Below are 16,368 nucleotides of genomic sequence, written 5' to 3'. Positions count from 1 at the left end.
TCAATAACCCATGTCTTCAATACACCTACCATTTATCCCTGTAATTAAGATATTGTTGACTTCAATACACTTGTTTAAATAACAAAAAAATAGGACACTATATTTTTAAATGACGTTTTGTTTAACTGAAGCGAGCAAATTTATAACCTCAGATACCTGAGTTTTTGTAAATGATCTGCCAGCCCAGAAGGAGATGCTAGAATTTATGTCAAATCATCATAATGGATACTTTGTTGTTCCAAACAGCTCGAAAACAGATGTATTTACAGTTCCGGCAGCTGCAGACCCACTATTAGAAAGCCAGATTTGTACTTCCTATTATATTTGTACTTCCTTGGTTAAATCCCAGCTCTCACTCCTGAAACAGAAGTTGTAAAATACAGAAAGGAAAGCTGTATCCTAATGGAGAAGGCTCCAGATAACACATTTTCGTCTGAGAATGCCATTGCAAAACACTGAAGGAGCTGGTCTGGCCACTCGTGAGCATGAAGAATTCTGGTTTTCAGGGGTAAAACTACTTTATGTGATGTTATAAAAAGTGGCAACGGATGATTTAATACCTCTCCCCCACCAAGTTACATTAGAAATTGTACAAAATATGGTTTCAACCACCCTACCGACTGACTGATGGTTCCAGAGAACATAAAATAAAACAAAACAAAACAAAATGGTATCTCCATAACCCTTTGGGAGACTGTTAACTGTTCCTTTATTTTATGGTAATTGAATTTTTGGTTAATCATATGGTTATCCAGAATGAAAATTATGCTGCCTACCAGTTTACTTTTCAGCTAGGTATGGCCATATGTGGTAGCTCTGACCAAAGGAATACGGCAGGAGTAGTGTATGGCCTTCTGATTGTTCTTCCTTCTAGCTCTGGAACACAGAAACTGTAGGTAGGAGAGATGAACCTTGAGGGCCAGGTCATGAAGGGTGGACCTTGCTGGCCATCTGGGGGACATAGAGCAACAAGGTAGAGTCTGCTCCTGGTAATTCCACAGTCAGAACAGCCACATCAACATGGACATACTTGTCTTGCTTACCCACTATTATTCTGGATTTCTACCCATGCTTACAAACTGGTATCCTAATCCATAAAAACACTTATCAAAAGAATAATTCTAGAAAAAGAGGTGTAATGAATGAGAAAAATAGTTGGATTTTTAGTCATCTGCCTGTGTTTCTGACAATTCCAGAATCCTAAGAAACAAATGGGCAAAAATTCTCCAGAAGGAGTTTTTCATTATTCAAGAATATGATTAAATGAGTGTATTTTTCCTTCTTGGTGAAAGTTTGTTAAATGTGTAGAAATCTTTGACTACTTGTGTCACGGCCTCCATTGGTGAATGAGGCAGACCCGCCTCCAGTTCTCCATGTTGTTAAGTCTTTCCGCTTTTGAGTGTCCAGTAGATGTAACTGGCTAATTGGTAGACTAGACTGCCTTGAATTACCTAGGAGATTTGCTAATGTGTAGAAGTTCTGAAAAGAGTCCCCATCTTTTTAATATGTTTAAGAGATAAGCATTATGTGTGTCACTTCATGAAAAATCATAACCTGACCAATGATTAATAAGAACATTTTCTGAACCCAAATTCTGGCTGTGTTGTCTATACCCATTTCCAAGAAAGGGAGGCAGAGGTTGTGACCTTCAGAGAGAGCACAAGTTTGGGACCATGGCTTTCAGAGCAGCAGTGCTTTCGGTGGGACATCACTGGACAGGATCACAGACTCGGTTCTTTCTCAACTCACACAACACTTTTGTATTGAACTTCAGATGTCACCAGAAATGGCACAGTCAGGAACACTGAGCCATAGGGCCCACGTGTTGAAGATGTCAGAGACACCTGCTGAAATAACCTAAAATTAGTTGATGAGACTTTACAAGGGCTACCAAATATATTATATAGAGAGAGTATACATTATATACATATTATATAATATCTTCAGGAAAATGAGGGATAAATCCTTTCTGGTTTGCCAGACCTCCCATAAGCCAATTATTTGACGTCTTTTCTACCTAACTTTTCAGTGGTGATGCAGATTCCACACAAATGGAGAATAAAATGAGACAACCAAATTTATTTGTACTTATGGACCTGAGCCAGAGCTTAAATGACTGCAGCACCGGCACTTCCTTCCCTTGGGAGCCTATTCTCTAGTCTAATAGATCTCGCTGTTAGGAAATTTCTCTTATAATTCAGCATAAATTGTCCCTTGCTGAATTCCATCCCATTATTCCTGGTTAGATGTCCTTGGGCTACCTTACACAGTGAGCCCTCTTCTCTCAGGCCTGTCCACTCCTCGGCAGGCGGGGGAGATGGAGAGGAGGCGAAAAGATGGAGGGGTGATGAGGAAGAATGGAGTCAAATCTACCAAGTCGGCCCTGCCTTGTGTCTCATCAGCGAACACTTCAGCCACAAACTGTTACATATGGATGCAGACAGCCAATTTATTAACAATGAGATTGTATAATCTCAGAAAAATCTTTAATTTTCAGCTAACTCGACATCTACCTCTTTATAATTTCTCTGTAAGTGAGATAGGTCAAAGTCATAATGTTAAAGACTAAGGCTACAGGAAAGACAAAGTTAAAGATTAAAGAGATCTGTCTGCGAGTTTGAAAACCATAGATTTGACTCTGTTTTTGCTTATTGAATTCTTCTCCTTTCCCTCCTAGTACCTCGTCTTTTTAATAAAGGACACTGTTCTTTGAGGTGTTTTAAAACATTTTACTCATTAGATCATTGACCACTCACAACATGGTGCCAATGGCATGGCTCGCACAAGACCCTTCAGTCAAGAGTCACCTGAATGCCCCCACGGTGGCAGTGGGAGGAGCCACAATACAGTGTGGCCAGACACCAGCTACAGTGGATCAGTGGAAGGGAAAAGCTGACCAACGAGTCCTTCCCAGAAATGTGTTTGATTTGGGCCTGAAAAGGTCAACTCAGTCTCTCTTTGTGTGTCTGGTCTGAAATATGTATAATAACCTCAAGATAGAAGCTTGGAAATAGTGAGCTGTCATGTCTTCTGTTGGGTGGACCAGAGCAGGACAGAAGGCTCACCTGCAAAGGTGAGGAGCACCAAGGAAGAAAGCAGACTCACCAGGGATGAAAGGCGGGGCCACCTGAGTCCCAGGCCCTGCCCCGTTTATTTTGCAGTCTTGGTAGCATCCTGTATTTTGGTTTCATGAAGAAGTTCAGAATCTTTAGAGCATTTGATGCCATGTAGACTGTGTTATGTTCTCTATAACACAGAGTTTCAGCTTCTGGCTGAGGACACTGCTCAGCTGTCTGCAGAGGAGCAGGGATTCTCATCCAAGTCTTCTTTACTCCAAGCCAAGAATTTTGTCACCACAGTGTACCCGCTGTCTCCAGGACCTTGCAGCACACATTCTACCAGCATATGAGGGGATTGAGGGAGGGAGAATCTGTGAACACCCAAGTCTTAAAGCAAGACTGAAATTGACTTAGGTATACCTTAAGCAACCCAAAAAGCCCACTGACCAGCCCATTGGTCAAAATACTTTCACCAACTGCTTCTTGTGGATGAGGTTTGTGTGTTGTTAATGGTGGGGTTAATGTCATACTCCTGAGGAATCTTTTAAATTACTTACATCAAAACAATGTTTGCTCTCTACTATGCTTGGACTGAATTTGTATTTTATAATACAGAACACCTTCCGTAAGCGTCCAGGATATCAATATACATAAGAAACACCAAAATGGGAATTCCACAACTATGCAGACAACGATGGAAGGCATAGCCATAACCAAGCCATGTCTAACATCAAAAAATACAGAGGAAAAGAATACCCATTAGGTTGTCTCTAACCATTGGCCTCTTTTCCCCAAAATTTCCCTCCCTATTCATTTGGCAAGATTCTTTGCAATGCTGTATTCACAATATATACAGTGGTTAAGGGAAATAGATTTCTCTGTTGTCTCACTTTATAATCAGATGAGACTCTTAGAAAAGACATTCCATCCAAAGCTGTCTTGAGAGGAAACCAGCTTCTTCCCACTGGCCAGTCAATTTCCTGGCTTTCTGCCAGTTGGCCATGCTGTGTTGTACTGCATCATATCGCGGTTCCCCCTTCCTGCTGGAGCTGGACCCTATTGTATTCCTACAGGATGGACCCAGGTCTATTAACCAGCAAACATGAAAGTTACAAATTTTCTCCCAACTCCATGTATGAAGTCTGCAAATGTTATTCTTTGGAAGGTGCTGATCATGGCAAATTATGAATTAACATCTCAGACACTGAGATCTGAAAAGTTATAACTGTGTTTACCATGTAAGAGGCCCCAAGTGAAATAAAAAAATAGGGGAAAACAGAAAAATCAGGGATCTAGTGCTTGAGAAGTTTGCCAACATCAGATTTCTGCCTTTCTGTCAACAGCTCCGCCAGCATGGGAACACGCTCATGCATGTACATGCGCACACATGCAAATACACATGTGCACATGGTAAAGCAGAGGATAGGCACGTGCACCAGAGACAACTGGAACAATAGCTTCTGGTCCTTCTGGTCTGGGCTTCTTGGCCAATTTCATTACCACAAGTTTGCTGATTCAGATCACTCCTTTGTCATTCTCTTCACAAGAATGAATGAGGCCCCCACCTGCACCAGGCACTAGTGGGCAGGGCTGAAAACATGGTAAAGAAGGTGGAGGTAAGCGCTTCGCCCTGAAACCACTTGCCTTGAAGTACTGCAATTCTAAGTATGGCCTGGACCAGCAGCATCTGCAAGCTTGGAAGAAATGCACGTTCTCAGGTCCCACCCACACACCTTGAATCAGAATTTCTGCTTGGGAGACCCAGGAAGCTTTGTTGGAACAAAGTCTCCAGATGATTCTTAAGCACGCTGAAGCTGTTAAGTACTGAGACTATAGCACCAATATTTTAATAACATTGGCAGATCCATTTTGGTAAACGGAAATCCAGGGGTTTATAACAACTCTTTCAGCCTGTGTAGATTCCAAATGCTTAGCCACTGCTGTATGGGAGTTAAGCTGCAGTTAAGGAGTCTCCTGAAATTTGATCAGCAGAGGATCCCAGGCAACATGAAAAAAAAAATCCTTTTGGGACGCCTGGGTGGCCAGTTTAAAAATGATAGCTCCTGGGATCGAGTACATAGGGAGCCTGCTTAATCCCTGGCCTCTGCCACCATCTCTGCTAAAGATTTTAAAAAAAAAAAAAAAAAAAAAAAAAAAAATATCCTTTAAAAAATACTATAGTAATATTGGTTACACATCTCTGCTAAAGATTTGTGTGGCTCCCATTAAATTACATTTCCACCAGGAAGGGACCCAGTAAAACAAAAGTTTTCGTCAATCTCTGATCACATTACAGTTATTCTTTAAAAGGAAAAAACCTGATTATATGCTGAGCACATAGTCAATTGCAGAACAAATTGTTTTTTATTTGAGGAGAGTTGCTGGTCAATATAGAAGGGAATGATGCCCTTCATTTTCTTCTTTGGCAATAGATCAACATGGAGTTGGCAGTTTCTCGTTCCCAGGTAAGAACGTTTCCAGGTGAGAAAGACAATATTTAAGATTTCAAAAACAAGGAAACCAAGTTCCTTTATTAAGTACTTTCTTATACGAAGGTGAGGCTAGGGGCCATGTTTTCATTTTTAATGACTGTTTTGAACGTAAGTTTCATGTTCCTTCAAGCACATCTGCCTGGTGGTTTCCTGGTTCCTAGGAGATCCAGTGAAAGTGAAGCACAAGCTAATTATGAGATCGTCTTCTTGCACAGAGCATCTGCTCCAGGTCTCTGTCTCCTTCCTGCACAGCTGAAGTGGATTTCCCGCTACAGAAACCCGGGGAAGGCCTTTCCCTTTTGTGTGGACCCACACCTCTGTTTTTCTGACCACCAGGTCTAATCTGCAATGGCTTTCATTAATCCTTACTACGTGCAGACACTGGATTAAGTGTGCCCATACCACTTCTCCACTGATCCTTACTGCAGGCCAAGAGTAAATGCTACCACACTCCCCATAATACAGCCAAGCAAACCGAGTCACAGAAGATGAGTTATCGCCAGAGAGCAAGAGGACTAAGTGATCGAGTAGGGATCTGAAAGGGAGTCACCTGGCTTGCGCCCTGCTCTGGTAGGCCACCTTCTCCTTCTTCCTTTTCCACACCACCCTGCAGTTCTCCACACTGAACGGAGCCTGTAGGTGATGTGTGGATCCACTGCTGTTCCACGCTCCCATTACTAGGTAGAAACTTTCTTAAACCCCAATATGTGGAGCCTACTAGACAATATAGAGAACGCAATAGAATATAGTTGACACTCATTATTCACGGTGGTTCCATGAAGCCTATATACAGTTGTCTAAAGTCATCTTGGAAGCTGAGCTAGTAGAGCCAAAAGCATCACTTCTAGGGGAAATACAAGGTTGGGTTCCAGCAACACTCCCGTCACAGCATTTCATGAGCCAACCCATATACAGACTTGCTTTGTATGTGTTTTTGGTTAAAGACACCTTATTCGATATATTATTGATTCATTAACATTGAACTCACTGCCAACAACACTCTAACTCATGCCTCAATGATACTCACCTAACACTGCTCATCACAGTCACGTTAGAAACACCAGACAACACTTAAGCATTGTTTCAGGGCCATGGAGGGGGGGCATTTTAAACAGCAAAATTACTGCACATAAACCCTGCAAAAAATAAGGAAAATATTGGCAAATAAGGAATCCATGAGTACTGAGGATCTGTGGTACCAGTCTTATTCCTCAGCTATCCTGCCGCTCTGCTGATGTTCATAGGAACATCTGTGTCGTTCCTACGAACCAGGAACATTGGTTCTTCATAGAAAGGACCAATTACTTGAATGTTCTTGGTCTGATTGGCATTTTCCAGTTCTTTTCTGCTCGATGTCTGTTCTTCAGTGAATGCAATAGGTCACCCCCTTCTCCATACACATTGCAAACATCACAGTACGCCCGCTCTTTGCTTGTCTGCTACTGCCTGGTAGTCTCATTCCTTTCCCATCCTTTCTTCAGTCTTAGAATTTCTCTCACCAGGAACACTTCTGAGCTTCTCACTCCCTGCTGGCTTCCTACATGAGGATGCCCTTGACTTCAGTGGTAAAAGCTAAGGAAGCTCATGCTGCCTCCTACTCAACTGCCTTTGTGTTTCTTGTTCTTGGAAGGTTCTCCCTTGATAGTCACATAAAAATTCACTTCCTCTTTTCCTTCTTGGTCCCCAAGATTCCTGCCCCTGATGTACACACACCTATGATCCTCTCCCTGGATAAAAGAGACCTCTAAATGCAAGGGGATGGTCACTCCTTGATTAGTAATGCTAACAAAGTGATGGGATAGCCACACCCACCGTAGCAGACTGGACAGAGATTTCCCTGCAGGCTTTGAAGTGGGCCGCCATGTTGTGAGAATGCCATGTGTCAAGGACCTGAGGAGCCTACAGAGATGAATCCTCCCAGCAATCAGGATAATCCTAGGAGAGGACCCCAAGCCCCAGACAAGCAGACGTGGCCAACACTTGGATTTCAGCCTGTGAGATCCTGAGCAGTGAGCTTAGCGAATGGGTGCCCAGACTCCTGAACCACAGACTCTTAGACAATAAATTGGTTTTGTTTGAGCTACTAAGATTTTGATAACTAGTTACACAGCCATAGATACATGATCCTTTAAAACGTAAGCTCCATGTGGGCAGGGAGCCTATCTGTTTTGCTCACTGCTTTCTCCTCAGTCTGGATACAGGCCCTCAGCACATGGCTGGAGCACAATAATGAGAATGGGCTTGCGCTGTGTGGCCCCATTTCTCCTGGGGTCCAGAGCCCACCCAAAGATTTCTACAAACTCCCACCTTCCTCCTTCCTGCATCTTTCTGGCTACCATCTTTCTGGTGCTTCAGTTTAGGCAGTAAATGACGTGAGTGTGATGAGCTGCCCCCGATGAGTGTGTTCTCCAGATCCCAGTAGAACCAGGTGTGCAGATGCTGGGAATCTGGAAGGGTCATCTCCCAAGGGGAGGGCCAGGACACAAAGTACACTGCCTTCTCCGCCATAGAGACAGCTCTGCTCATGGCCAGATTCTTTCAGCTTTCAATGTGGAACTCATGGGGCCCTCTCAAGGAATTCTTTCTAAATAAACCTGGTGTCTTTCTTGGGAGCCTTATGGGGACAGCTGTTAATACAGTGACATTTTCTACATCATTTAATCTATGCTGATAAATTCTACTTCAGACTCTCCACTGAGCATCACATGCATTTATCCATCTGCCTGCTGGTTACCTATGCTTGGAAGTCTCACAGGCACTACAAATTCAACATGTCCAAAAACTGAACTAACCATTTCATTCCTGAAACCTTCTTCTCCAGGGTTCCATATCTCATTGCCTGGCATTTCCACCTGGTTGTCCAAGCCGTAAACCTTGGAATCACTTCTGAGGAGCCCTCACCCTTATCCTGTGGGTCTGATCAGTCATTCAGAGGGTCAGACCTATTTTGTCTCCTTTGGAAATGGCTCTAGCCTCCATCACTTTGCTGCAATGTCATCATGATCATCTGAGGCCAGGCCACCATCACCACCTTAGTCCTGCTTAAGAAAGCATAGCAGGGACTCCTCTGTCCTTCAGCCTTACAGTTCATTTTCCACAGTGCAGCCATCAATCTCCTAATACAGCTAAAGTCATGCCCCACGCTGTGCATGCCTTTTCATGGGTTCCCTGGGTCCCCAATGCCCTCACTGCACTGGGCTAATGAGGCTCACCCAACCACTCATTTCCTTCCACCACTGTCTTTACCAGGCTCCCTATAACTACCCCACAGCATTCTCTCATGTATGTTCTTAGTCCCTCAGAAACTCCCTGCTCTTTTCACACCCCCTTGTTCTTTGCTTATGTGTCTGCCTGGAAGGACCTGTTTTCCCCAGGACCAACAGACTTGTCCCTACCCTTCAGGTCTCTTCTGCGTTACTTCCTTTAGACTCAGAGTACCCTATTATTTGCTTTTGAACCTATCAATATGGTCATCCTACTGCATTATAACTGACAATCCAATGCCTGACTCTCTACCAGGACAGAAAGGGCACAGGGCAGAAATTACATCATCTCGTTGGAAGCTGTGTTCCAGTGACCAGCACAGTATAAGACAACAGATGGTGCTTAATAATGACAGTCAGTGAATAAGAGAATGATGAGAAGACACAGATGCTGGCCTCCAGAAGCTCGCCAGCATGTTGCAGGGTTTACACATGAGCATGTGAAAGTTAGCTATCCAATAGCAAAATCAGAACACAAGGTCATGTTAGAGGCTGTGGAGCTATATTTGATGAACTTGGGTGAGAATCACAGAGGGGGACCTGCCAGGAGTTCAGAGACACATGGGAGGTCTCTGAGTAGGGAATGTTTCACCAAGAAGTCACACCATGAGCTGAGTCCTGGTCAAGGCAGAGAACTGACAGAGAGGAAAACAGGGAAAGTCTCTCTGAAAGAGGGGAAATGTATAAGAAAGGTTCCTAGGAGTGGGGTGGCCAGGTGGGGTGGGTAACAGAGGCCACACCCAAGACAGTTTCCTTGGAAACGGTTCAGCGTGGAAGCAACGTGATAAAGTATGGGGATCCGCAGATAAACAGGATGGTGCAGCACCCAAGGTCTGGGAACTGGCAGAGCCCTTACTATGTTACTACAGCAAGCTTTGGAGGGATGAGGAGAGGACATGGGCTCCCCGGCCTGTGCCTCAGGGAGCTGTGCAGATGAGGACCTCAAGGTCACCACCAGCACCATGCTCCCACCCCTCGCTTGCCTCGCCACAGGAGCTGGGGGGAGAAAGCCCAAGGGAGAGAGTGGCTGGAGGCAAGAAAGCACAGAGCTGGGTGAGGGCTGGGCAGTGGGTGCAAATGAGAAATCATCCTAATCCCAAGTAATCCATGTAATGCTGCAGCAGAAATACTCTACAGAATCAGGGCATCTGGCGGGATTCTGCCAGATTCTGCAGGACCTAGCAGGTTCCCGGTCCTCATTTGAGGGGTCACTGAACGAACGAATGGATGGATGGATGAGCGGGAACGGATGCTGTGTACCTGCCGTGTCTTCCACATACCAACGATGTCAGACCAAAGCAGTGAGTCCGGACATCACTGCATCACAGTGGGCAGCTGAGTAAGGCTTACAGCAGCAGAGTGGCAAAATAAAATTCATCCAGAGGGCTCTAGGTGAATTAAGCTCAGCAGTGGGACATTGGGAGAACAGAAGGGCGAGAGTCTGGATGCAGACAAATTAAGAGGCTCCTGGTGGTTATGACGTTGGGAGCTATAATAAGAAGAATTTACTGAGTGTTTTCCATCGACCTGGTACCCATGGCACACGCTTCAGATACACCGTCGTTCCCCTGCACACAACTCCACGCTTGGAGGCGGGGACTAACATCCCCTCGTTTTACAGGTGAGGAAACGGAGGCTCTGACAAGTTCAGAAACTTGCCGCTGGGCCATGGCGGGTAACTGGTTGTGCTCCAATTCACTTGACATCAGAGCCCAGGTGGGCCACCCCTGGGCAGAGGGCCCTGCGGGGTAAGAAGTGCCAGCAGGTGCAGTCAGCAGGCCCAGGGAGAGCAAGTTTAGCCTGTGCTGGTCTTGAGGACCGTCCCATGTCCTAAGAACACGCTCCCAGTTCCCCTCACAAAAGGACATGAGGTTCACTCACAGGCCTCATGGGGCTGCTCCCAGCACCCAGGTGTCCACAGCAGAGCAGAGAAGACCCGACACATTCAGTGAGCATTGTCAGTCCACAGCCAAATTGTTCCATGTCCACCTGAGCCGGGGGAAGCGTGCTGCTTTGGGATAGCTCTGCCTACCCTTCAGAAGAGTGTCTCGGTGAGGCCAAGTCAGTATGATAAAGTTCCCAACCCAGAACATCCCTTCTGAACCTTCAGATGGACACTCCATCCCCGCCATCCTGGATCCCCCATGAAATAAATCAATAAACGGAATGAGGGGTAGAGTCCAACAAGAAGACGAACCAAAACAATGGGGAAAGAAAATGACTGTTGAGATAAGACTCATAGTTTTGTTGTGTTATTTTTCATTTTTGTTGTTAATTTTGGCTGTTTGGGAGACACCCCCAAGAAGAGGAAGGTTGGAATACAGTATGTGTTCCTTGAGAATGAGGGTTAGCCTGAGATTTCAGAAAATCCAAGTCCGTCACAGCACTGACATTAGAAAGCCGGGCGTATGAGGCAAGCCTCATTGTAACTCTTAATGCCTCTGTGCATAATTCCAAATCAAACATATTCACATTATTAACTTTTTAAAGTTTATTAGTCTCAGTGCTAATGAACTCATTCATCCTTGGCGAATGCACATGGCTCCCTAATGAAACGTCGATAGATAGATCAGCAGTGAAGTGAGCACATCTACCGGCTGGTGCCAAATTCCGCTTGGCTGTAAGGACTGGAAAGACAAGATCCCTTCCAAAGAGACACTGGGACTCGGTATCGTGGGATGGGAAAAGCACCAGAACGGATGTCTGCAGACCGGGGTTCTACACCTGGCTCCGCCACTTGGTGGCTGGGTCACCTTGAGCAAGTCTTCTGCAAGAAAAGGAGAGTGGGCTGGCTTATCCCCAACATCCTCCCTGGGTCTGTAGTTAAATCCCCTGCTTCCCCACCCGGCACACCCCTCCCCTTCTAAGAGTTACCGGTGTGTACGTACGTTCCATCGCATGCCATCGTATACTCAGACATCTGTCTCATTAAACAATGGTTCATCTTTGCAGATGAAATCAAAACTCGGCTCTTCGAGGGACAGCATGCCACAGGTTATGGGTTTTAATTTCTGACCCGTTGGAACATTGCCCAAGTTCAGAGTTGTAATGAGTTTCCTAACCTGCGTTGGTTTGTGTCAGCCTCTGTGACAGTGTGTTGAGCACGCCACGGGAGATAGAAAATGGAACGGCCTTTATAAAAAATCGAGGCAAGCCTCCTTTTCTCTCAATTATCAGTTTTGAAAAGTAGCCTGAACACGGGTGCTCTTCTGTTTGGAGGTTTCTGAACTGCTAGCATGAATTCTCCAGGGTAAACTTCCTGTCTTCAAGCAATGATTGGGTTTTTTTCTTCCTTTCCCTCAGATCTTTAAAATTGCTGCACAGCTAGGGAGTCAGGATGGCTTTCCCTCAATGCTTCATGGAAAGAGGCTGCTTTATTATTGAGCGAAAGCAAAAATAATAATCGTGAAAAGCTTTTGCTTCTGGACCGCATAAATTATCTCCAATTTTCCTCATTATTTTCTTCTGCAGGGTATAAAGAGATTGCCTGCGGTAAAATATGTATCAGTACAAAACAAATAAAAAACAGTTTAAACCACTGAAGTATTTACCTTTTTTATTAAAAAAAAGAGACATTTTAATCCTATTAACAGTAAATTATATTACCTATTGTGGAAGCAGACATGAAAGAAATATTTGAAGCATGCAGTTAATTATGATACCAAGTGACATAGAATATTTATGCTCCTCTTGTATGGCCTCCACGGTGTCTCTCTCGCTAAGTGTGAGTCACACACTGATTGAAGTCTTGAAACCGGCGCGGAGCCCGACCCACAGACACATCTGCGGTGGATGCCTCATTCTGTAGCTAATTAATGGTACAAGAAATAGCCATTGTTTATTCTCTTACAGTCCTGATTTCACATAGAGGGGAAAATTCTCTACCCTAATCCTTTTATTTCAATTCTCCAACTCAGCATATTTATCAACTGCCCATGTGGGCCTCGGAAAATGGGGAGTTTGCAAACGAACATCTGCGCCTCTGTGAGGCTGCTGGGCTTTCTGAAACCCCAAGATGTTCCTAAAGGACCGGCTCCCCTTGAGGGACGTGTGTGACCCATCTGAATAAGTCAGGTGTTTCAGACGTTTTGAATGTATTTCCATACAATTGGAATAAAATATAAAATATTGGCTGGAGTTAGCAAGTCATATTCCTGTTTGATGACAACACAGTGATCTTGCCAAGCTATGTCAGAGAAACAGGTAACAGGTTCCTGCTGCCTGACTTTCCAATCAAGGATGGGCCAGTTCCAGGGGGAGTTTGCTGGGAGACCACTCTTGAGGACGGAGGGTTCAGGACCCACCCGCTGGTTTATGCTGCAACCTGCCAGAGTCTCAAGCAGCAAAATGTATCTCCTTCTTACACATAGACAGCTAAGGTGTTTTACAACAGTGGTGGACCCCCAATTTTCTTCTATCAGAGTCCCAGTCTATGTTCCATTATTTCCAGCAGTGGTGACCTGTTTTATTTGAACTACCCCATTGTCAACTGTGAATCATGTAGGCATTTCACTTACACTCTGGTTTCATGACTACTTGCAACTCCCAACTGGATTGAGTGGAAACCCCATTGGCTATGGGAGTCTATAGTGGACCATAAGACATTCCCACTACTAGATGCAACCTTTATCTTTTTTTTTTCCAGCTCAGGAAATTCTTTTTATTATTTTTTTATTTTTTATTTATTATTTACTTTTTATTGTGTTATGTTAGTCACCATACAATACATTATTAGTTGTTGGGTTTTTTTTTTTTTAAGATTTATTTGACAAAGAGAGAGAGGGTGCACAAGCAGGGGAACTGGGAGATGGAGAAGCAGACTCCCTATTGAGCAGGGAGCCCGATGTGGAACTTGATCCCAGGACTCTGGGATCATGACCTGAGCCGAAGGCAGATGCTTAACCAACTGAGCCACCCAGGTGCCCCACATTATTAGGTTTTAATTTAGTGTTCCAAGATTCATTGTTTACCTATAACACCCAGTGCTCCGTGCAATATGTGCCCTCCTTAATACCCACCACCAGCCTCACCCATCCCCCAAAGGGATCTTAGGACAAGGAGCCAATATAATCCTAAGAATAAGAACTTTTACTCACCTATTTTTCCCCATTAGATTTCCATTAGATTAATTAATTTTTATGTTAGAACATAAATGTCAGAAATGTCTATGATTTGAAATAGCAGGAGCCATCCAGCCTGTTGAAGACCTATCACATACTAAATGCTTTGCATATGTTTTCCTTTACCCTCGCAATAAATCTGCGAAGTCAACACTAAGATTCACTTCGGTCAATGTAGAAATCAGGTTGAGAGAAGTAAAGTAACTTGCTGAAAGCCAAGAGCCCATACATGGAAGAACCACAAATCAAATGCAATCAAGTACTTGGTCCTCACCTCCACTTACTTCTCCTTTAAATAGTTTGGTACTACAAAATTATTATACAAATATTAACAACTGAGTGAAAGCATTTAAATTTAAATTCAATATCCATTATGAGTTAGAGAAATAATTCCACTAGACTTCATTGAGCTACAAAATATTCAGAACATTTCATCCAATTTTCAAATTATAATGAGATCACTTTTTTTTTTTTTTTTTGCTGAGGTGTAATTTGCATTTTCTGAAATGCACAGATCTCAAGCGTACAGTTTGATAAGTTTTGACAAATGCATACATCTGTGTAACCCAAGGCTCTGTCAAGATAAAAAGTGTTTCCATCACACCAGAGCATTCTGTCATGCTTGTTCCCTGACCAGTCACCACCCAACCACATGGGCCCACACTGTTCTGCTTTGTTTCAAATGGTTTTCACCTGTTCTTAACTTCATGCAGACTCATATAGTAGCATGTTGGTTTTCTATTGCTTCCACAAACTTAGCTAATTGTACTTACACTCATTCACATGCGTGTGTTTAGTTCTATACAATTTCACCACATGTGTAGGTCCCTGTTTCCACCACTACAGTCAAAATACTGAATGGACATCACCACAAGGGTCTCAGCTGTGGCCATGTAATAGCCACACCTACCTCCTCCTGTCCTCTCCTTCCATATCTAGCTATTAGAAACTACTCATCTTTTATCTATTTCCAAAATTTTGTCATTTAAAAATATTTATATAGATGGAATCATACAGTATGTAACATTTTAGATTGGCTTTTGTCATTAATCATAATTACCTAGATAGTCATCTAAATTCTTTTATGTATTAACATCTTGTTTATTTTATTCCAGAGTAGTATTCCATGAGATATATGTGCCACAGTTTGTTTAACCATATCCTTACTGAGGAATATCTGGGCTGTTTCCAGTCTGTGGCTCTTCAAAAAACAAAGGAAATATGAATATTTATGGACAGCTCTTTTTACCAACATTTTTTTTTCATTTCTCTGAGATAACTGCAGAATATTTCAATTGCTAAGTTGTGTGGTAATTGCATACCTAGCTTTAAAAGAAAAACTCTGCAAAACTCATTTCCAGGGTGGCACCATTTTTACATTTCTACAAGCATGTATGATTCACATCTTCACCAGCATTTGATATTATCATTATTTTTAATGTTAGTCTTTCTCATAGACATGTAATGACAGCTTATTATTTTAATTTGTGTTTAACTAATGGCTAATAATGCTGAGCATTAATTAATATGCTTATTTGACATTTATAATATCTTCTTCAGTAAAATGTCTGCTTGGGTTTTTGTCTATTTTCTAATTGGATTGCTTGCTTTTTTACTGCTGAGTTGTGAGAGTTCTTTTTATATCCTAATTACTAGTCCTTTGTGGGATATTCAAATATTTTCTAACAGCCTGTAGTTTGGTTTTTTATCCTTTTCATATGAGATTTTGAAGAGCAAAAGATTTTAATTTTGATAAGGATGAATAAATCAGTTTTTTTTTCTTTTATGAATTGAGTTTTTAGTGTCAAGTCTAAGAACTCTTGGTCTATACCTAGATTCTAAAGATTTTCTTCTATAAAGAAGTTCTACAATTTTGTGTATTACATTAAGTCCATAATCTGTTTTAGGTTAATTCTTATACAAGGTATGAGACTTAAGTCAAGACCTTTTTTTATGGCCTATGGTTGTTCAGTTGTTCAAGCAACTTTTTGAAAAGTCTATCCTTCCTCCACTGAATTGCTTTTCTACCTTCAGAACTAAGTTAAGTCTATATTTGTGGTTCTAAGTTTTCTATTCTGTTCCATGTATGTATGTGTCTATCCCTCCACCAACTCCTATTTGGGTATTGGATAGTTATTCTTCTTACTGTATTGTTCTTTGTCAATATTTTTTAGCTATTCAAAAGCCTGGACCTTTCTACATAAATCTTAGAATAATTTTTCCGGTATCTGCAAAAAATCTTGCTGAGATTTTGATAGGAATTTCATTAAACCCAAGGATGAATTGGGGATACGTAACATTTTACTATGTTGAGTTGACTAATCCATAACGTAGTATGGTTTTTCACTTATATGGTTATTTACTCCTTTGACTTCTTTCATCAGCATTTTTAGCATGTAAGATACAGACCCTGTACATGTTTTGTTTGGTGGCT

Source organism: Mustela putorius, unplaced genomic scaffold (assembly GCF_011764305.1).
Source record: "Mustela putorius furo isolate JIRA1106 unplaced genomic scaffold, ASM1176430v1.1 tig00000835_pilon_pilon_pilon, whole genome shotgun sequence".
Lineage (NCBI taxonomy): Eukaryota > Metazoa > Chordata > Mammalia > Carnivora > Mustelidae > Mustela > Mustela putorius.
This window is presented reverse-complemented; position numbering follows the sequence as displayed.